Genomic DNA, 24,381 nt, shown 5'->3' on the forward strand with positions numbered 1-24,381 from the left:
GGGAAATAAGTTATAAAACTGCTTATATATTTTGCTTTAGAAACTGTGTGAGTGTGTGTGTGTGTGTGTGTGTGTGTGTAAACACCTTCATATGGGAGATGGGATACAAAAAAAAAAAAGACTTCCAGTTGCCTTTATTCTTTTTTTTTTTTTTTTTTGGTACCAGGAATTGAATTCAGGGGCCACATCCCCATCCCCTTTTTAAAATATTTTATTTAGAGACAGTGTCTTGCTGAGTTGCTTAGGGCCTCATTAAATTGCTGAGGCTGGCTTTGAACTCAACAATCCTCCTGCCTCAGCCTCCCCAGCTGCTGGGATTATAGGTGTGCACCACCACACCCGGTGAAAGATCATTTTTTTTAAAAAAAGAAAACACAATGAGATAAGAAAATAATACACAGGATGAATGCAGTGAAGAGTTGTTTCTTCAAAAAAGAAGGTTGAGAAATCCTTAGCTGAACTAGCTAAAAGAGTGAGAAGACCCAAATCAATAAAATAAGAGATGAAAAGGATATCAACACAGACCCTTCTGAAATCCAGAGGATTATCAGAACCTATTTTGAAAATTTATACTCCCTTACACTAAAAAATCCAGAAAACACTGAAAAATTTCTAGACACACATGATCTACTCAAATTGAATCAGGAAGATATAGAAAACCAAAATAGAACCATATCAAATAATGAAATTGAAACCACAATTAAAAGCCTTCCAAACATAAAAGCCCAGAACCAGATGGATTCTCAGCTGAGCTCTACCAGATCTTTACAAAAGAAGTAATACCAGTCTTTCTCAAACTATTCCATGACATCGAAAAAGGAGGAACACTTTCAAATACATTCTATAAAGCCAGTATAATCCTGATACCAAGACCAGACAAAGACACATCAAGAAAAGAAAACTTCAGAACGATATCCCTGATGAACATAGGTGCAAAAATCCTTAATAAAATATTATTAAATCTCATTCAAAAACATATCAAAAAAATGATACATCATGATCACCTGGATTTCATTCCAGGGATGCAAGGTTGGTTCAACATACACAAATCAAAAAATATAATTCACCACCTAAACAGAATTAAGGATAAGAATCACATGATCATTTCAATAGATGCAGAAAAGGCCTTTGATAAAAATCAGCACCCACTCATGTTAAAAACACTACAGAAGCTAGGGACAGAAGAAACCTACCTCAACATCATAAAGATCACTTATGACAAACCCAAAGCCAATATTATATTAAATAAAGAAAAAACAAAAGCATTTCCTCTAAAATCAGGAACAAAACTGTCCACTCTCACCACTCTTACTAGCCAAAGTGATCAGGCAAGAAAAGGAAATCAAAGAGATACAAATATGAACAGAAGAAGTCAAACTATCTCTGTTTGCAGATGACATGATCCTATATTTAGGAGACCCCCAAAATTCCACCAACTTCTAGAGCTTATAAATGAATTTAGCAAAATATCAAGATACAAGATCAACAACCATAAAGCAATAGCTTTCCTTACTCCAACAGTAATTCAGCCAAGGAAGAAAACCATACCATTCACAATAACCTCAAAAAATGAAATACTTGGGAATTAATCAAATCAAAGAGGTAAAAGAGAAGCTGGGTGTGGTGGCACATGCCTGTAATCCCAGCAGGTTGGGAGGCTGAGACAGGAGGATTTTTGAGTTCAAAGCCAGACTCAGCAATTTAGCAAAACCCTAAGCAACTCAGTGAGACTCTGTCTCTAAAAATATAAAAAAGGCCTGAAAAGACTGGGGATATGGCTGAGTGGTTAAGTGCCCCTGAGTTCAATCTCCAGTATCAGAGAGAGAGAGAGAGAGAGAGAGAGAGAGAGAGAGAGCGCTCTACTGTGAAACTTACAGAACACTGAAGAAAGAAACTGAAGAAGAACTTAGAAGATGGAAAGACATCCCATGTTCTTGGATAGGCAGAGTCAATATTGTCAAAATGGCCATACTGCCAAAAGCAATGTACAGATTCAATGCAAAAATCTTCATCAAAATACCAATGAAATTCTTCACAGAATTAGAAAAAAAAAAACCCAATTCTTAAATTCATTTGGAAGAATAAGAGACCCAAAATAGTCAAAGCAATACTAAGCCAAGAAAAGCAAAGCAGGAAGCATCACAATACCTGATCTCAAATTACACTACAGAGCTGCAGTAACAAAAACAGCATGGCTGTTTTTGGCATTATAGATATGAAGACCAATGGAACAGAATAGAAGACACAGAGACAAATACAAATACCTACAGCCATGTGATATTTCACAAAGGTGCCAAAAATATATGTTGGAGAAAAGACAGTCTTTTAAACAAATGGTGCTGGGCAAACTGGATATGTCGAAAAATGAAACTTGATCCCTCTCTCTCACCCTGCACAAAAATTAAATCAAAATGGATCAAATACTTAGAAATTAGACCCGAAACCTTGTAATGCTAGAAGAAAACCGAATCAACACTCCATCATATAGGTGCTGGCATTGAATTCCTTAATAAGACCCCCAAACTGCAAGAAATAAAACAAAGAATCAATAAGTGGGGTGCCATTAAATTAAAAAGCTTCTGTACAGCAAAGGAAATGATTAAATAGCTGAAGAGAGTGCCTACAGAGTGGGAGAAAATCTTGGCCAGCTACTTCTCTACAGGGGATTAATATTCAGAATATACAAAGAATTCAAAAAACTTAACACTAAAAAAACAAATAACCTAATCAATAGATGGGCAAAAGAACTAAACAAACGTCTCAAAAGAAACACAAAAGGACAACAAATATGTGAAAAGATGTTCAACATCTCTAGCAATCAGGAAAATGCAAATCAAAACTACACTAAGATTTCATCTCACTCCACTCAGAATGGCAATGATCAAGAATACAAACAATAATAAATGCTAGAAAAGCTATAAGGAGAAAGGTTCACTTGTATACTGTTGGTGGGACTGAAGACTAGTACAACCACTATGGAAAGCGTTATGGAGATTCCTCAGAAAACTAGGGATGGCATCCCATATGACCAAGCTATCCCACTCCTTGGTATTTTCCTAAAAAGATCTAAAATGAGCATACTACAGCAATACAGCCACCTCAATGTTTATGGCAGCACAATTCACAATTTTGTAATTATGTTAATCAACCCCAGACACCCATCAATAGATGCATAGATTAAGAAATTGTGGTATATCTGCACGCAGTGGCACACACCTCAGCTTAGGAGGCTGAGGCAGGAAAATCACAAGTTCAAAGCTAGCCTCAGCAATTTAGTGAGACCTCATCTCAAAATAAAATATAAAAAGAGCTGGGGATGTGTCTCAGTGGTTAATCACCCTTGGGTTAAACCCTCAGTGCCAAAACAAAGAAAAAAAGGAAGGATGGATTTTGTGAGAAATATATATATATGATCCAAACACACATTTTCTCTCTCATATATAATTATATATGAGAGAGAAAATGTGTGTTTGGATCATTTCACTTAGCATATTCTCCATTTCCATCCATTTACTGGTAAATGCCATAATTTCATTCTTTTTTTTTTTATGGCTGAGTAGAACTCTGTTTTATTTACATATATATATACACACAGAGAGACATACATATTTGTATGTATGCACTTATGTATATATGTATATGCATGTATGATACATATGTGCATATATATATGGTGTTCTATTCAGACATAAAAAAAGAATGAAATTATGGCATTTACCAGTAAATGGATGGAAATGGAGAATATGCTAAGTGAAATGACCCAAACTCTGAAACTCAAAGGTCAAATGTTTTCTCTCATATGCAGAAGCTACAGTAAAATAAAGGAAAGGGGGGAGGGAAGGAAAGGATAGGATATCATAAAGATAAAGGGAAGATCGATAATGAAGAAGGAGATCGAGAGACAGAATGGAAGGATGGGAAAGGGCAGGCAATGCAGAATGAATTCTTTAAAAATCCTGTTGTGTGCATATATAAATATTCCACAGGGAACCTCACCTTTATAAATAGGTAAAAAGAACCAATCAGATATAAATAAATAAATGAGCAAAAGGAAATCTGGTAGAATAGAGAAAGGAATGGAGGGAGGACTGGAGGGAAAAGGGGAAATCATGAACCCAACTGAGTTCCATGCATGTATGAGTTTATTGGGATGAATCCAACTATTATGTATAACTATAAAGCTCTAATTTTAAAAAGAATAAAAATTAACCAGATATCCTATTTAAAATCCTATTTTAAAGCATATGTTTTGTAGATGCATTCCTTTCCTTCTAATATCAGTATTTTAAAAACATGTGACTTTGTTATGTTTTTATGTACTAAATTATTGTTTTTACTCCTCAATATTTTTCAGAGTAATCAAACTTTGTAAAAACCTTTACCATTAAGTAATGACACACTTAAGATACTGACTTTTTATTACTTGTATCTAAAATAATACTTCCTGTTCTCTGAGATTATCAATAACAAATAATGTGCTTGTTCTATCTATATAATAACTGATGAAATTTTAAATACTATCAGGAATACTAAATCTTAGTAAAGAAACTCAAATGTGTTTGAGATATACATTGAAATTCAGTACCTAAAAAAGAAGAAGAAAAAGAAGAAAACACAAAATAAGAAATAGAGAGGGCTATAATAAAGTTCCTAAATAATCTTTAAAAAAAAAAAAAAAAAAGAAAGAGAGAGGGCTAGAGGTGAAGTTCAATGGTGGAACATCCCTGGGTTCAATCTCCAGTACTGCAAAAACAAATAATATTCAGATGATAGAAAAAAATGTGCTTATAAAATTATCAAAGTACAAAAATTATTAAAAATAATAAGAGGAAGGTTTAAGATATAAATACATATAACTCCAAAAACAAATAATAAATAACATTCATAATGAAATTAAAAATACAACTGTTGCTGGGCATGGTGAGACTCTGTCTCTAAATAAAATACAAAAAAGGATTGGGAATGTGGCTCAGTGGTTAAGTGGCCTTAGATTCACTCCCCAGTACCAAAAAACAAAACAAAACTGTCAAGCCAGGCATAGTGGTGCATACCTGTAATCTTCATGACTAGAGAAGCTGAGGCAGGAGGATCACAAGACTGAGGCCATCCTCGGCAACTTAGTGAAACTCTCAGCAACTCAGCAAGACCCTACCTTAAAATAAAAAATAAAAAGAACTGGTGATGTAGCTCTATGGTAAAACACCCCTGCATTCAATTCTCAATACCAAAAAAAAAATTTTTTAAAATAAAAAATAAAAGGGCTTGGGATGTAAATCAGGGGTAGTGCACCCCTGGGTTCAAGTCTCAATACCAAAAAAAGAGGTAAAGAAGAGAAGGAAAAAGGGAAGTAGTGGGGAATGAAATTGAACAAATTATGTGCACATATGAATATGTCATAATGAAGTCCACTATTATATATAAAGCAACAGTAAGAACATTAAAAAGAAGAAAACAGTCCTTTCCTTTTCTCATTTTCCTCACTCTGAAATGGGTTTGACAGCATATATCCTTATAACCACTGGAAGATGTGAAAAAAATATCCAGTGACACCAAAAGACCCAGATTTTCCTAAAAGTAAATGACTCAGTTAATTGCTGATGTTAAATAGCAGATTCTGGTGAGTTTACAAAGCACTGAAATCAAGTTAGGAGCTACAGCTATAAATAATCTAGTCTTGGAAGGGATTGATGTTGTTCAGTTTTCTGGTACTGTTTCCCGTGTGTAGAGCATAATATTTTGTGAAGCCTGGAAATCGAGTCCCTATAAGGAAGATATTGAAAACTGAAAATTCATCTTGGTGATCCTTATGCAATTCATCTTGGTGATCCTTATGCAAGAATGAACATGTACTTTTCTATGTTTTAATACTTCTTCAAAATAAGCAAATAAATTCAATAATTTAATAGATTTGTTTAAAAAGAAAGTTGGTTATAGGAATTTCCTAATTTTTTTCTTTTTCTGTTTTCTTTTGAGGTTCTAGGGATTAAACCAGGGGCACTTAATGACTGAGCCATATCTCTAGCCCCTTTAACTTTATTTTTTTAATTTGAGATAGGGTCTCACTAAGTTACCTAGGGCCTTGATAAATTGCTGAGGCTGGCTTTGAACTTGCAATCCTCCTGCCTCAGCCTCCCGAGCCACTGGGATTACGGGTGTGTATCACCAGGCCCAGCTCTCAGATAATTTTTTACTGTCTTCAAGAGATCGTGTTCTGTCTATAAAATGAAACACTACATAATAAATATGAAAGACAGAAAATAGACATGTGAACCGCACTCAGACTTAGGAGGTACTGGTATTTCATAAGCAATCTAGTTTTCATACTAAGTCATTGTGATTCTACATCCTACATGGATTAGAATTATCTGTGCTCTTTAGCCCTTACCAGGTAAGTCACTCTACTCTCTCTATTCTGCTGCACAGAGATGTCTTTGTTTCTAAGCAGATAAAAGCCAACAAGGAGCTTGTATTTCATTCAGGAAAAAAGTTTACTATTCACCCATCTCTGTCACAAATAAGTTTCAATAACCTTAACTCTGCACAACAGCCTGGCCCCCAAAGAACACAAACATTGCAAACCTCCTTCACTTTATTTTAAAAACTAGCACTGGTCACTTCTAATAAGCCTGGGGAGTGAGGAAGAACATACATTTATTTTTAGTTATATTTTTACGATATGAATTGTATGAAACTCACATGACAACTATTCACTCTATTAGACAAACTTGCAGGGTATAATGGTTCAAAACCATCATTTCCTATACACTGTACATAAGAGTCCAGAAGGAATGTCGCACTCAGTTCTGCAGCCTATGAAGTTCAAATGAATTACAATATATGAGAGTGTTAATACATTCTTTTTTTTTGGTACTGGGGATTGAACCCAGGGGTGCTTTACCACTGAACTACATCCCCAGCCCTTTCTTAATTTGAGACAGGGTCTCAGCTGAGTTGCTTAGGTCCTCACTAAGTTGCTGAAGTTAGCTTTGAACTTGCAATCCTCCTGCCTCAGCCTCCCCAGTCGCTGGGATTACAAACCCGTGCCAATGCATGAGCCAAGAGCATTTATGCTCTTAGGATGTTTTAATAATGGTCCTAATTTTTCTTTATGAATGAACCCAAAATATCTTTGTTGAACAAATGATACTGAATTATAAGCGAATGAAGACTGCTAAAAAAATTAAATCTTGGGCTGGGGCTGTAGCTCAGTGGTAGAGTGTTTGCCTCGATTATGCTAGGCACTGGGTTCAATCCTCAGCACCACATAAAAATAAATAAATAAAGATATTGGAGGGGAGGGGAGGGGAGGGGGGATAGTAGAGGATAGGAAAGGCAGCAGAACACAACAGACACTAGTATGGCAATATGTAAATCAATGGATGTGTAACTGATGTGATTCTGCAATCTGTATATGGGGTAAAAATGGGAGCTCATAACCCACTTGAATCAAAGTGTGAAATATGATATATCAAGAACTATGTAATGTTTTGAACAGCCAACAATAAAAAATTAAAAAAAAAGATATTGTATCCATCTACAACTAAAAAAAATATATACATTTTTAAAATTTAAATCTTGGAGGGGGGCGTGTGGCTCAGTGGTAACAAGCACGCTCAGCATGCATGAGCTCCTGGAGTTCATTTCATTCCCAGCCCTGGGGGGGGGCGGGGAAGGTTAAAATGAGGCCATAGAGTGGGCTCTTATCCAGTATAACTGGTCAGATTAGGACAGACAGACAGAGACACCATGGAGGGGCTGCACAGAGCAAAGACCGTATGTGAATATACAGCCAGAGGGTAGCCATCTGCAAGCCAAGGAGAGAGGCCTCGGAAGAAACCACTTCTGCTGACACCTTGATCTTGAACTTCTAGTCTCCAGAACTGTGAGAACATACATTTCTGTTATTTAAGCCATCCAGGATGTAGTTAGCAAACTAATATAGAGGGTAAACCCAAAAATTGTTTTTAAAAATCTTAAGAGACATAACAAAAACATTTGAAGAAATAACACTGTAGTGCCTAAAAATGCAGGCAGGGCTGGAGGTGTAAATCAGTGGTAGAGCACTAGCCTGGCACACATGATCCCTTGGGTTTGATCCCCAGCACTAGACTCACACCAAGAATCATACAGGAAGTCTTAGCTTGACATGCTTCCAATATGCACAAATTCAGTTCCACAATTCAGTTGACTTCCACAAATTTTATAGCATATTAACTTTGAAAAAATTCATGAAGCACAGACTTCACTAACAACTCTTCAGGCTACAGATCATGTAATTAATAGATGTGTATCACCATCAGGGGCCAATCATGTCACTCCTTTCAAAGCTGCTCATGATGGGTCACTCCTCACCTGCTCTCAGTTCAACCACAGCAAACCATGGATTCGTGTTGCCTCCTAGTCTTCCAAGGATAAACCCACGTAACATTTTACAAAAATGAATAATAAAAAGGGGAAATTGGCCAATACTGATGAAAGTACAGCCAAGAAATGCAAAAGGATAGCACTGGAAGTGAAACGTGAATGGAAAGTAAAGAGTTAACGGAAGAAACCACTGGCCCTGGAAATGTTGGCACCACCACCACTGGAAGACCCTAGATGTGCACCCTGAGGAACTTAATGAAGAGGATTGACCCATGCACATGAGGAAAGTGGTCGAGATTTTTAAAATGAAGAAATGACATCAGCAAAAATTCATTGAAGGAACCCTTGCAAATACTTCACAACACTGAAAACACAAAGGATAAAATGTTGAAGATGGATTCAAACTTCCAAGGGAGTGTGAAAATTCATGAAGCCATACCAAAGATGCTTGTTGTGTGTTATAAGTTATATGGTAAGAAAAAAGAAGCCAAGCACTGTTCAAACTACTCTCTTTTACAAAGAAATACAAGAGTTCAAGAGTTTGGTTTTTTTTTAATTAGTTTTTAGTTTTAGTTGGACACAATACCTTTATTTTATTTATTATTTATTTTTATGTGGTGCTGAGGATTGAACCCAGGGCCTTGCAATATGTTAGGCACATACTCTATTGCTGAGCCACAACCCCAGCCACAAAAGTTCAATTCTTAATGTCCTTACTATTTGAAATGACGATGTACAAAATATCACTATTTCTTCATTTCCCTATGTACTTAAGACAGTAAGAGGGCTTTTAATGTTCTGATACTTTTTTTTAAAGATCCCAGAAGAAGAGCAATGTTCCTCACTGGTACTGAAGCAGCTCTTAGGGTTTCAGCATACACCATCCTTTTTACAGTACCACAGTATCATCCAAAGCAAGCACTGCCTGTAGTCACTTTTGGTGGCTGAGAAGAAGTTATGAAGGGATTGGACATAGGAGAGGCTTCTGGGGTAACTGGCTAAGTTCTACTTCCTGACCAGAGTGCGGGTTACAAGGGTATTTGCCTTTCAGTAATTTGTTAAGCAAAAACAATGTCACTGTGACTTAAATCCATGGGAGCAAGGGAGTAGTCAATGAGAACCAGTCTGAAAAATCATTCCACTAGTTACCTTTCTAAGAAAAAAGAAAAGCCTAGCCACAGAAGTTGGAAAGATATTGACAGAGGGCACAAAGGCTGCTGTCAGACATGAAACCAGAACCCAGGTCCTGCGTGGGCAGCCAAGCTGCTCTCCTCTCTCTAAAGTCTGCCAGTCTTTCATGAAACAGACTTCCCGTAAAGGGCACCTTTATTGTCCATTTCCAAGCAAGGTAATTCAGCCAGGTATGAATGTGGAGGTGTTTTCAGATGCATTCCTTAATGCTAACCACAAAGGAAAAAATAAATAAATAAATAAATAAGGAGGTGGAGAGTGAGTCAACGACCTCAAAAAAAATTTTTTTTAAGTATTTTTCAGGTGGAAGGATTAGGCTCAATTCAGAAGAATGAGACAGTTTTCCTTCCTGGTGCCAGCACAACACACTCAGCCTTAATGAACATCATTTATTCTCTGGGGCTCAGGCAACTCTGCTGTGGATGTATGATATGAGCGGTTTATAATCAATACTTGGCCTTTCCTTCTAGATCAAGTATTATAAATAACATTATCTCTTATCTTAAATACCCCCATAGCCTCTGATGTTGCTTTTTTAGTACAAATCCATGAGGTATCACATAGCTTCTATTTGTTCAGGTCTGGGGAATATGTTTTCACTGTGAACACATTTTTCATTAACACTAATGAGAAGTATACCTTATGTAACTGGGATATCAACTTCCATCCAATTTAGTTGGCGTAAATTCAGAACATACACTAAATGTCTCTTAAGATTTATTCTCTTGCTCTTAAAGTAAATGTCCCTGACATTAAGGGACTTTCAAAAAGGTCGGAGGAGGAGGATGTAATAAAAATCTGCACAGAAGTCTGGAGGCAAAATTGGATACAATATTTTATGTTCTATCTTTATAGACACAAAAATATGGTCACTACTAACACAATCAGTAAATTATAAGTACAGTGTTAGTGTTTTTGATTTTTTACCAAAGGAAGAATATAAATTTTTCAATTTATGATTTAAAAAGACAGAGATGTCCTGAACGCTAAGACAATTGGGTTCTGGCATTTCAAAATAATAATCAGTTTTTAAAGATACATCGCCAGGCACAGTGGCTAATCCTAGCTACTCAGGTGGCTGAGGCAGGAGGATGGCAAGTTTGAGCCCAGCCTCCGCAACTTAGTGAGACACTGGCTTAAAAAGAAAAATTAAAATGGCTGGGGATGCTGGGTTGTGGTTCAGTGGTAGAGCGCTTACCTATCATGTGTGAGACACTGGGTTCAATCCTCAGCATTGCATGTAAATAAATAAAATAAAGGTCCACTGACAACTAGAAAAAAATACATTTTAAAAAAGAGGGCTGGGGATGTAGTGTAGTGTATTTATTTATTGAACCAAAGGACACTTTGGTTCAATAAATAAATAAAGATACACACTGTTTCCTTCAAAATGGTCTTCTCTTCAGGATTTAGTAATAGAAAGGCAGCAGGGCGGGGGTGGAATCTGAACTCTAGAGAGAAATTAGATCTGCCACACATTTTGGAGGGAGTGGAAATGATCATTATTAAAAGAATACTTTAATAATATTTTATAGAATTTTTTAGATCCCTATTAGCAAGGGCTTTTGAAATCAATCTCCCCACGTGTCTCCCAACAGGAAGGTATTTAATTAGCTGTAAGTCCTTCATTAGATGATAAAGTGTTTTATTATACTTCAAAGTACAAAATGCCCTGGCTTATGCCAACTAAACATCCTGGTTTTATTTCAGCAGAATAGCAAAGATGCAAAGTGGTTTAAAGAAACTAATCCTCAGCTGTTTTTGTCTTTTGCGATGCTGAGGACAGAACCCAAGAACTTGAGCATGCTAGGCAAGCACGCTATCTCTGACCTTCACCCCAACTCTGATCCTCATTTAAAACAGTGCTTCTGAACAGCAGGAACATAACATCAATCATATAAAGTATTGAAGGTGTGAGGTTCTTGATTCGTCTAGTTTTATTTATTTATTTATTTGGTGTTGGTTTGGGTTTGAGATGTTATTTTACTTTGATAAATAACTTTCTCCACATGGTATAAAAACTCAACATGCACCAGAGGATTTTGCTGTTATTCATTACTGGTTTTGCAGCTCTTCCCCAAGACTGTGAACAATATGTGGAGAAAAACAAAGGCTTCAGTGAGCAAGTCATTCACTCCGTATCATGTAACCCCAGAATAATACCTTGTGGAAACTAAGACATTACAAACAATTAAACAAGCAATATTTTTTTTGCGGGGGGGTGGTTACTGAGAATTGAACCCAAGGGCTCTTAACCACTGAGCCACATCCCAATCCCTTTTAATTTTTTTTATTCTGAGGCAGGGTATTGCTAAGTTGCTTAGGGCCTCACTAAGTTTCTGAGCATGGCTTCAACTTCTGATCCTCCTGACTCAACCTCCCCAGCCACTGGAATTACAGGTATACAACCCCCGCACCCCCACCAAGCATCCATTCTTAAAGCACCTGTTAAGTACCAGGACTTCAGTTCCACCACTCATCACAACTCCTTCTGCCATTAACTCTTTTAATTAGTTGTAACTCCTTCATTACATAATAGAAAGCTAATGGGAAGATAAATTAAGTAACTTGTTCAAGTTCATTTTATTTAACTCTAAAATTGCTTTATTTTAAAGCCAAACTCAGTACGATCCAAAGCAAGCACTGCCTGTAGTCACTTTGGGTGGCTATGGGTGGGAGGTGGTACCATGGATTAAACTCAGGGGCACTTGACCACTGAGCCACATCCCCAGCCCCATTTTGTATTTTATTCAGAGACAGAATCTCACTGAGTTGCTTAGCACTTCACTTTTGCTGAGGCTGGCTTTGAACTCGTGATCCTCCTGCCTCAGCCTCCCTAGTCCCTGGGATTATAGGCGTGCACCACCACACTTGGCCTGCAATTAACTCTTTCCTTGATTTTAAAAAGAGCTGGCCAGCCCAAGGTCACGGTGCTAATTTTAGTTTTCACTTATTCGCTTTTAGCATCAAGAGGCATTTTGAGCTCCATTGTAAACCACTCACATTGGCTAAAGCCCTGGTGCTGATTTTCCTATTGCTATTTCTGTTAGGAAGCAAAGCAGCAGCTGTCTCTGGGAGAGCTCAGGCAGCTGATTTATAGGATTTGCCCCTGCTCCACTCGGAATGCTGATGATTAACACCACGGGGCATTCCCCTCTTGGTTCCAAGCTCTCCTATCAAGTAGGCACAGTTTTGATGCTGGTTGAGACAAGAAGCATATCTAGAGCTGCCAAACTATTTTTAGGGCACAAAAGACAAGTTGCTGCAAGGGTTTGAGTAATTTAAGTGTGGACCACAGGCCACCTACCTCAGAAACTGGGATGCTTGTTAAATGTGTACCTTACCAGACCTACTCAGTCAGAATCTAGGGAGTGTGGCTAAGAATCTTGAATTTTAATAGACCCCCAGGTGACCCTTCCACATGATAAGTTTGGAAAGCATTGGTATAAGGAAGCTAAATGGAAGATAGAAAGCTAATGGGAAGATAAATTAAGTAACTTGTTCAAGTTCATTTTATTTAACTCTAAAATTGCTTTATTTTAAAGCCAAACTCAGAAGTTCAAGGATAATGCCTTTTCTCTCATATGTGGAAGCTAGTGAGAGAGGAAAAAGAAGAAGGGACAGGGATTTCATGAAAAGCAAAGGGAGATAAGTAGAAGAAAGGGAGCAGGAGGTGAGGGGAGGGGAGAGAGGAGGAAAGTGCAGGAGAGTGATATGAGTCAATGTATATTATTATATTGTGCACATGTACAAATAAGTAATGACAAATCCCACCATTGTGTACAACTATAATGCACCAATTAAAAATGTGGAAAAATTAAATAGAATCACTTTATTTTAACTACTTCATCAGGTAGATTTTATTATCCCTACTACTCTAGTGAGATAACAGTGCGCCAGAGAGATTAAGTAGGTTCAAACTAGGAGCATAGTCCTTGTGAAGGGGTCAACAAAGATTTTCCTGTTAATCAACAGATAGTAGAGCTGGGGTTGTGGCTCAGTGGTAGAGTGCTAGCTTAGCACGTGAGAGGCACTGGCACCACAAAAAAAAAATATATATATATAAAATAAAGGTATTGTGTCCAACTACAACTGAAAAAAAAAATAACAGATAGTAGCTGGGCATGCTGACACATGCCTGTAATCTCAGTCACTAGGGGGGCTGAGGCCACAGGATCACAGTTTGAGGCCAGCCTCATCAATTTAGTGAGACCCTGTCACAAAATAAAAAATAAAAAGGTCTGGGGAAGTAGCTTGGTGATAAAGTACTCCTGAGGTCAGTCCTCAGTATCATAAACAAAACAAAAAACAGAGAGTAAATATATTTAGACTTATGAACAATGTGGTATCTATTTCTGCTACTCAGCTCTGTCATAGTGTAAAAGCAGCTTTAGACAGTATGCAAAGGAATGAGTATGGCTGTGTTCCAATAAAACTTTATTTACAAAACAGACGGTGAACTAGATTTGGCCCATGACTATAATTTGCTGACCACTGATCTAACGTATCTCCCCAATTCCTGACCCCTGTTGTATCCTGCTGGAGATATAACCCAGAGTTTTATGCCTGTTAGGCTAATGCTCTTACTACATTCCCAGCTCCCTGGTCAAGCATATCTTTAATTCCAATGAAGGATAACAGAATATGCCACCCCAAAATATGCCACTTTGGCTACGAATTTATACACACACACACACACACACACACACACACACATATATATATATATATATATATATATATGTATATATACACACACACACACACACACACAAACACTTATTTTGAGACAGAATCTCGCTAAATGGCTTAGGGCCTTACTAAGTTCCTGAACCTGGTCTAGCACCTGCAATTCTCCTGCCTCAGCCTCCTGAGTCTCTGAGATTACAGGTATGAAACACCATAGCTGGCCAAGGATTATTTTAAATTGAAGGTAACTGAAAGATTTAGACAAAAGAAAAAACTCTCCATCCTCTCCTTATTAGCTTAAAAGTAGGCCATAAATTTACAGAGATGTCCCTCCTACCCTCTATACCAGGAAGAATCTTTGATTAGATTCTTACAAGCCTGGGGTGACACCAGAGGAATAACAAACTGTATTAAGTAGCCTTTATCTACCATATCTTTCCATACATTTGCCTTCCAACAGTTTACGGCCCCTAAAGACTTGAGGTCCTTTTTCTTTGTCCTGACAAGAAAAAGAGAGAGAGAATTTTATTTGTTTTTTAGTTATTGGCAGACACAACATCTTTTTTTTGTATGTGGTGCTGAGGATCGAACCCAGGCCGCACGCATGCCAGGCGAGGGAGCTACTGCTTAAGCCACATCCCCAGCCCTATTGGTTCTTTCTTGAAGATGCCATAAAAGCCAAAGTTCTAACTCCTGCCCCTTTTTTCTCTTTCTCTCCTTCTGTCTTTCTTTTTTTTTTTTTTTTTTTTGGCTCTATATTCCCAGCCCTTTTAATTTTTAATTTTTATTTTGAGTCAAGTACTTACTAAATTGTTGAAACTGGCCTGGAATTTGCAATCCTCCTGGCTCAACCTTGTTTCCCTTCCAAAGTAAAAATATAAGCTGGGATTATAGGTGTGTGCCACCACATCTGGCTCTAAACCCCCATTTTTTTTTTTTAGTTGTTGATAGACCTTTATTTTATTTATTTATATGCAGTGCTAAGAACCAAACCCAATGCCTCACTCATGCCAGGCAAGTGCATTACCACTGAGCCCCACCCCAGCTCCATAAATCCTCATTTTGAGAGTTACTCTTTCTCTGAGTTTTCACCCATTGATATATGAAATATACATTTTAAATAAACTTCCCTTTTTTTTCTTGTTAATTTGTCTTTTGTTACAGGGCTCCCAGCTGAGAATTTAAAAGAGTAGAAGGAAAATTACTTTTTCCTTCCCTACACATGCATGGACACCATGAAATATAACAATTTTTAAAATTTATGATTTCCTGGGCACAGTGCATGTAGTCCCTGCTGCTCAGGAGGCTGAGGCAACTACCTGAGCCCAGGAGTTCCAAATTAGTATGAGCAACACAGTGGAAACCCCATCTTTAAAAAAAAAAATTAAGTAAATTTTAAAAATTATTTGGACTTTTTTTTTTGGTAGAACAGCCAAATCCTAACTATTAATGGATAAATGAAACATTATTATAATTTGTGTACATCACTAAAGTTTCTCCATAACTAACTGGGTATTGGGATCTTCTTTTAATCCCAAATATGTCCCATTTGTAGCTGTCAGATGCTGGATATTGCCAAATGGCACCCTCATAGGTTCAAATTTGCTCCAAGCAAATCAGGTCCAGAATTTACAATTTTAGCTTCCTATAAGAGCTAACAAGTAAAAATGACACATTTTATGGTTATGTAATACATTCCATGGCAAGAATTTTTTTTTAAAGGGGAAAAAAGTTTCACACTAGCCTCTGCCAGCAACTTGAAGTAGTTTTAAATTTTTATGATAACATTCATGAAGCCATTAAGACATGCATATTCTTGTTCTTTGCTAATCTTCCTCTGCTCCATCTTTCTCAAATGTACAATACTCTACATGGTTGGATGACTCTGAGTAAATGAAGTATGCTTCATTTCCTAAAAAATGTTTGAACCTAAATGACTTAATCCCAATTTTATTTGTTCTTAAAGCAATTATGATACAATTATTTCCTGCATGAAAGTCTCATCCATAACTTAGACTATGAAGGTAGTGTGTGTGTGTGTGTGTCTGTATGCACACACATTCATGTGTTTGAAAAGTGGGAAATAAATTATAGGAAGGCAGTTGCAATTATTTGATCCACAAAAAAGACTACCCTGTTTGTATAAAGATTGTTACTTATCCACCAAGTGTTCTGTTTCCCTTCCAAAGTAAATGATTTTGCATAGAAACAGCTGCCCAGGCAGGGATTCTATTTCCCAACCTCTTTGAATCTAGGTAGGGCCATGCAACTGGTTTTGAAAGGTGGGATGTGAGCAGAAGTGAGGCATTTCACTAGCTGAAGATATTCAATGTAGTATTTCGCTTCCATCCTTTCTTTCCCCTTGTAGTGACTTTGGAGGCCACAGGTTGAAGATGATAGCATCTCAAGAAGTAATGTACTGGGCTAGGGCTATAGCTCAGTGGCAGAGCTCTTGCCTAGCATGAGTGAGGCACTGGGTTCAAGCCTTAGTATCAGATAAAAATAAACAAAATAAAGGCATGCTGTCCTTCTACAACTACAATTAAAAAAAACTTTTTAATTAAAAAAAATAAAAAGAAGGAAGGAATATTGATCCCTGAGTCATATGAAGGAGAGCTACCCAACCTGGAATAACCAACTTGAGTTTTGTGTGAGCTAGTAATAAACTTTCCATGGATTAAGCCATAGCAGGTAACCTATCTTAAAAGAATATATACATGTTGATGAAAGAGTTAAATCATAAATCATGATTCACTAAAGGGTGTGTTCTTTTTTTTCTTTCAGTACTGAGGATTGAAATAAAAAATAAAAAGGTCTGGGGATGTCGCTCAGTGGTAAAGTATCCCTGAGTCCCACTAAGCTATATCCCCAGTCCATTTAATTTTTTATCTTGAGACAGGGTCTCACTAAGTTGCTACAGCTGGTTTAGAATTTCTGATCCTCCTGCTTCAACCTTTCTAGTCTCTGCAATTACAGTCATGCCTCACCATTCCAGGCTCATTAAATGCTTTCTAAGATGAATGTAAATATTGAGGAATTGTGTATATGAAAATGCTTGCAAGCTGCCAATATTTGTTACATTGGTTAAGTCCAAAACCAGTCTCAATAACTGGAAAGTCCTATTTATAAAGTAAATTCTAACTGACATTTGACATCTTTTCTAACAATATATAAATGCTTGGCTTGCAAGGTAGAATGTGTTATATGATATACTTACAATACATTTGAAACATAAAGTGTAAATCAGAAGACAATCTTAAAATTAAATTTCCCCTCCCCAAGGCAGAAATTACTTATCTTCAGGGGCCAGAGGTGTGGCTCAGTAGTAGAGCACTTGCCTAACTTGTAGAAGAACCTGGGCTCAGTCCCCAACACCACAAAAATTAAAGAGAGAGAGAGAGAGAGAGAATGTTCAACTTCAGTCATTAGTACCAGCTTCACCCGTTTTCCACAGCTGTGTCCGTCACATATTATTGTTTAGTTCATATTTTTCTGGAGCCTGAGGTGGGTGGGAGAGATGAGCAGTTGTGAGGCTGACTCTTGCCCAGATCCACAGCTGCACAATGTAGGCCTAAAATGGTTCGCTCTGGGACTTCTGACCCTTGAAGAATAGGGCCTGGAGTTTTTGGAATTCAGGTGATTGACCAGAGGCTCTGAGAAAAAAGAACCATTCAGGCTTTTTCCAGGTTTGAGCAGAAAGAAAGCCTCAGGAAGCTGGGAGAAGATACACCAGAGAACCCAAAAGGGCCAAGATGCCTAAGTGAAGGAGCCTATTATGGGGTGGGTACAACTCTGTAAACAAAGTTTTCTTGCAGTGCTTATTAAAGCCTTTTTTGAGTCAGAGAACCACTTGAGAATCTGATGAAAGCTTTGGAACTTCTTCCCCCTCAAACATACACGTGAACATTCACGCAAATACTTAAACATAATTTCGGGGAGCTCTAAGAGCATGCAGATCTCACTGAAGAATCCTAGGTTAGAATTTTCTATTTTAGTGGGATATTTAAAGCTTAACCTCAGCTTTGTACAGAAAATAAGAGGGAACTTAGTTATTTCTTGACAAGAGATGAATAGGAGGTGGGGAGGGGAAGTAATGTCATTACTGGGCTCTCTGGTCATCATGTATTATCCCTCATCTCAGTGACATGATATAGTCCAGTAGTGGGGCATCACTAACAGAATTTTTTTTTTACTTTTTTTAATTTTTATTTTGAAATAACTGTTTCACACAGAAGTTGCAAAAATTGTATACAAACTCCTCATTCTGTGCTTTCCCTGGTAACCATCATTCCTTCCGTTTCCTGGAATTTGACTACTCTAGATTGAGTGCCTCATATAAACAGAATCATAGAGTATTTATCCTTTTTTGACTAGCTATTTCACCTAGCATTAACATCTTCCAGGTTAAAGTACTATTTTGCAGCCCTTGACTGGGTGTTTTGCAACTGTAACAAATTTGTAGGGCAACTTAGGACATTGGACAATTTCAATAGAACACTGTACTGAACTACTTGTTCAACCGCTGAACCCACTGGAGCTAATTCAGGGTTCCTACATTAAATCATGTTGCAGCCCTCTTGATGACATCATATCTTTGCAAAGGTGGTTGTGTGACAAAAAGTAAGTGCTGTGGAAAAATGAATGTGGAACAGGAAATGAAAGTAGCAATGTCCAATCCGTTCCCAGGATTTGAGTAGTACAGGCATGCACATCCTGTTATTGTGGTTATTTATAAATAATATAAAACATTTCTCTCTATGTTTATGTGTATTATTTTTTCAAATAGCATCTAAGTGGTTAGGATATAACGACTTGGTTGTTTGCACCTACCACCACTAACTACCTCAACCTAGAGGCACTGTGAAAAAAATTACTCAGACACTAAGAACCAAAAATGGGAGGGTTTGCCTTAACTGGAAAGTCATGGAGTTGTGAAAGATGCACTGAAGAGAGCTGTGTGATCCTGAGGAATTAACTTAAAACAAAGACCATTAACAAAAATATAATAACCAGGAAAAAAGAATTTGGGTTAAAACCCCTTTTAAAGGTCATTCTCAGTCAACTTAATCCTTCAAATCTCATACAATGCCCACTGGATAATTTGTATTAAACAAAAACAAAAACTTCTAAAGCATATGCATACAAATTACTGTTTTTCCATTCTTAGGGACTCAAGCAAAGCTTTTAAAATTACAGTCTCCAGGCTATACTGGAAGAGACAGAGCCTCCCCTACACAGACAGAACACACCCTTGGAGTCTGTGCCAAGAAAACAGGAGAGAAATCTTGACAAAGAAATCCTGACTCTACATGAGGAGAACTAGGCCATCACAGCACTTGGAGATTTAAAGTTTTTCTGTGGTTTGCATCTTTCTCTGAATACCCTGCTTTTAACTTTAGAATGCTCCAGATTACTGGGGGAAATGCTTATTTGGAAACTTGCTTTCCAGGGAGTTTTTCATTTAAGATATTATATGTGAAAGGCAAGGAAAACTGTAACAAAAAATCCAGAACAGTGGTACCTTGGGAGAGTAAGGGAGAAGTGAGTGGAAGGTCACAAGGAGGAGCATTCAGAGACTCCAAGAGCCCAGGGATGCTCTAGTTCTTCAGCTGGGTGATGGGTAGCTGGGTGTGTTCTATTGTTAATCTTGAAATTGTACCTCTAAGTATCACAGAGACAGCACCAGAATCTTCTGCATTGGAGGGAGGGCCTTGGGAGTTGCAAGAATGCCTTGCTACTGATTTGAGACTATCACAAGCAGACTACTTTTACTTAGAGTATGTTTCTTTGGAGAAGTTGATGGGTTTACAGTGGAGGCTAAGGATAATTTTTGATGCCACCATGAATAAGCAAGGAGTTAACAAATAAGCATTTTTTTTTCACCAACATTGGTTTATTCCACCCAACACTGAGCAACTAGTTGTTTGCTGGTCTCTTTACTACCTCTTCTCCTTCTTCTGCCCTCTCCTCCTCATTTATGACCCAGAGGGTAGAAAATCCAATTATAATCTGTATTCCTTATTTATTAATTAATTTATTTATTTTGTGTACCAGGGATTGAACTCAGAGGCACTCAACCACTGAGCCACATCCCCAGCCCTATTTTATATTTTATTTAGAGACAGGATCTCACTGAGTTTTGCTAAGGCTGACTTTGAACTCGTGATCCTCCTACCTCAGCCTCCTGAGTCAATGGGATTACAAACGTGTACCACCATGCCCAGCATATTCCTAATTTTTTAAAATTTATTTATTTATTTTAATTAGGTATATATAACAGTAGAATGAATTTTGATTCATTATACACAATTGCAGCACAACTTTTCATTTTTCTGATTGTACAGGATGTAGCATTGCACCATATGTGCAGTCATACATGTACCTAGGGTAATGATGTCCATCTCCTTCCACTATCTTTACTGCCCCTATACCACCTCCCCTCTCCTCCCTCCCCTTTGCCCAATCAAAGTTCCTCCATTTTTCCCATTCCCCCCCACCCATTATGGATCAGCATCCCATATTCCTAATTAAAAAAAAAAAAAAAGTCTATTTACCATATGCTAAGCCAAGCCAAGCACATATTAAGGATAAGAAGAAATTAAACATGTATAGTAGACACACTTAAGACAGCAGGAACAACAAGGTTGTTGTTGCTATTTTAAGGATGAGAAAGCCTCACTCAGTGTCAGGCTTGAACCCATGTATGTTGGTCTTCATTCCTCAAGCTTTTTTTCACTTACATTGACTTTATAGATGTTATTTTTTAAGGTACGGAGGATTGAACCCAGGGGCACTTAACCACAGAGCCACATCCCCAGCTCTTTAAATTTTTTATTTTACTACAGGGACTTGCTAAATTGCTGAGGCTGGCTTTGGACTTGGGATCCTCCTTTCGAGCCTCCCAAACCGCTGGGATTACAGGCGTCCGCCGCCACGCCCAGCTAACAGACTTATCTTAACATGATCATCATCATCCAACAGGTTCACAAAAAAGATGCCTACAACAATACTTTGAAGTTATGTATGATACCTCCAGTTTACAATTCTAGAAACTAGGGCATAAAGGAGTGGGTTTCCAAAGACACACACCTAAGAATTGATGGTGTCAAGACTAAATCTCATGACTCCAAAGTAGATCATCATCATCATCATTATCTCTTCCTCCTCCTCCTGTGTGTGTGTGTCTGTGTCTGTGTCTGTGTGTGTGGTGCTGGGCAAAGTGAACCTCCTAACCAGCACCTGAACCTTCTTTAGGAAAAACAGTCTTGACCAGATCGACAAAATTCAAGTCACTCACTCATGGGTCACAAATAATACTTCACTTTTCCAGCCTCCCAAAGCTACCTGAAGCACCGCACTTAAATCCCCAAGACAAGTGTCAGTAAAGTGATGTTTGAACCCAAACAGACAACACGGTCACTTCCTGGCTCCCGGGAGATACCACTTGCTGAATTCTATAGAGCTGGGACTTCAGCGGGGGTCTCGACCATCCCCCGGGAAGACCCCCATCTCCCGGCACCCTTTACAGTTCTCTAAGGTGGCGGGGAAATGAGGTGGGGAGGGGACTGGCTGTGGGCGCGTCGGAGCCCAGCCGGGTCACGCCAAGCCCTGTCCGTAGGCCAGGGGACGGCGACAGAAGAGGACCTCCTTTCCTCCCGCGGCCAGCCGCCGCGCGGTGAAGAGGTACGTGGTGACCTGTCCCCCAGCCCCCAGCCCCCAGCCGTCCTTTGCACACACCAGTTTCTGCAAACTCCGAGGGCTTACTGGAGAAAAAGGAGAGGGGTGAGCGAAGAAGAGAAAGTTCTCTGTCCACCCACCTCCGGCCCAAAATGCCATATTCTAAGGAGGCAACTGAGGCAAAGCAAAAGGGGGGAGCAGGGAGACACCCGCTTCCCGGGCTTTCCCCGAGGCCTCAGGACTGGGGCAACGCGCTGGGTCCGGGTCCTCTCCCCATAGTCCGCGATCTGAGGGCGCCCAGGGAGCAGCAGCAGCTACCGAGCCTTGGACTAGTCCTCCCAGGATCAGAGGCGCCCTGGGAGTGAGGGGCGCCCAATCTCGAATTAAGGGGGCTCTCCAAGGGACCCAGCGAGGTCGCACGGTACCTTTCTCTCCCGCGCCGGAGGTTCACGCCGCAGGAACCGATGCCCGTTACAGGGTAGGAAGCGAGGGGAGACGATCGGACCGACTCCCCCTGGCTCGGCGGCCCCCGGGCCTCGGCGCAACTCAGCGCCGCCGCCTCCAGCCGCCCGCACGCCCCTCCGCGCTCGCGGCTCCCGCAGGTTACCTGTGGCCGAGCCCGCCGCGCCCGCAGAGCGCAGGGCCCTCCGCCCCGCCCCGTCCCACCCCGCCCGAGGCTCCTAAACTGGGGCCGCAGCGCCCCGCAGCGGCCTGCTGGAGCACAGCGGGGGGGCCGGGGTGACAGCGGGACCACCAAAGCCCTCGGGGCTGCTCAGCATTTGTTCCCTGCTGGGGCGCCCAGCCTTGGGCCAAGAGAGGCCTCCTTCTGAATAGTGGAAGGGAGCCTGGAGTAGGACTAGGTTTTCCGTTCAGGGCTTGCCAGGTGACTGAGGGAATTAAGACAAACCTCCAATCCTCAACCTGTAGGCAAGTGGATGTTTCTATTACATCCAGAGTTCACTTGACTGGGGCCGGCTCAGCGGAAGCTAAACAACAGCAATGAATGACTCAGGCTCATTGAAGTAGCTGGAGAAGGGAAGGAAAGACTTTATTTCAACAGATTGTCAGTAAGTAGCTTGTCAAAACTATCCCAAATGGAACAGGCAAAAACACTGAGAGATCCCTACCCGCATATTCTTACCTCACTTTACACACCATTATCTTAATCTGGTTTTGTCTATTTTCTTTCCCGGTTACTTCCTTAGTCTTACCTAGAAAAGCTCCCTGAACATAGACGAAGGTAGTCAGTTCTAGGGATATAATTAAGAGATATATCATGAGTGCAGGATAAAAGCTAACAGAAACCCAGGGTTACCTCAGAGAGTTTGCTTATTTAGATTTGTTGCAGCTCCGATGACCAGACTCTGATGATCAAGGCTATTTTCCAGTCTAGATTATGTGAAGGACATTCCAAAACAATCTTCATGGCTTACTACATGTAGGTGGAGTCCTGAAGATGGAGCTTCAATCTTATCTGAGGTTTGGGACACGCTTATTATCAACCTGATTTTATTATCCCCTCTGAAATAGGCCTGGTTTCCAGAGGAAAAGAAACATGAGAATCACCCACTTTTCCTTAAGATATTTGTTTCTCTCTATAAGGGAGCACAGGCAGGAGAAATCCCAAGACCCCTGTCCACATTAAGGGAATGTAAGTGTTTGATTTTACCCAACTATTTTGGGAACTTCTCCCAACCCTGTAGTCATAGCTGCAGTTTTATTTTGCAAGGGAGTGAAACCTCCCTTCTAAATGTTCTTTGGCCTCCATATTTATTCCCAATCCCTGTTGTACCCCACCTGGACTGTTATGAAACACCTTTCCTTTCCCTATTGATTAGTAGCTCCAAGTTTCTCTTTATCAGGTCACAACGAAGCTCCAGGAAAATCCCTAAAGGCAAGGTATATACATATGAGTTTTCAGTGTGATCCTTTCTGTGTTTATACTTTTCCAAATCAAGGAGTTTTCCTAACTTGTTTCTTGAATAAACTTCCAAAGATGCAGAATGCTTCGTTTCCCTAAGAGGCTTTAAGAGTACCATCATAAATTCATGATGAGATGGGGTTTCAAGTTATATTTATGGGCAGTCAGAGCAATCACTCTGGGGGAAAAAAAAGACAAAAAACAGAAAGCCCAAGCCAGGCTGCAAGACATGTGAGCATTCCAAGGCACAGACCAGTCTGCATTTGTTCCCAGACTTTGATTAATGGGAATTCCTGGCAAGGGGGCCTCATGAGAGCCAAGGCAGACAGTGGCTGAGCTGCTTGGAGATCTTACTTGATCATCAAGGGGCACACAGTTCAGTGCAACCAATGAAAGCAGACTCCTAAATCTCCCTCTGTGTGAGGGAAAGTTCCCAACCCACAGCTCCATTCAGCTCCCTCACAGTCACCTTCATATAGCCGCCCCACCACCCACTCTTCTACCTCATCACAAAGAAGTCTGCTCTACAAGACACGAGG

The 24,381-nt window shown here is 39.4% G+C and overlaps 1 protein-coding gene across 1 annotated transcript in view; it reads right to left on the reverse strand.

Annotated features, from left to right (window-relative positions):
* Ankrd6 (ankyrin repeat domain 6) overlaps positions 1–22,432 on the reverse strand; it is a 188,331-nt gene extending 165,899 nt beyond the window's left edge. Inside the window, exon 1 of the mRNA XM_071613904.1 lies at positions 22,347–22,432. The gene's annotated coding sequence lies outside the window, so the exon portion shown is untranslated. The remainder of the gene's footprint in view (positions 1–22,346) is intronic.
* Positions 22,433–24,381: the final 1,949 nt, after the last annotated feature.

Source organism: Marmota flaviventris, chromosome 6 (genome assembly GCF_047511675.1).
Source record: "Marmota flaviventris isolate mMarFla1 chromosome 6, mMarFla1.hap1, whole genome shotgun sequence".
Classification (NCBI taxonomy): domain Eukaryota; kingdom Metazoa; phylum Chordata; class Mammalia; order Rodentia; family Sciuridae; genus Marmota; species Marmota flaviventris.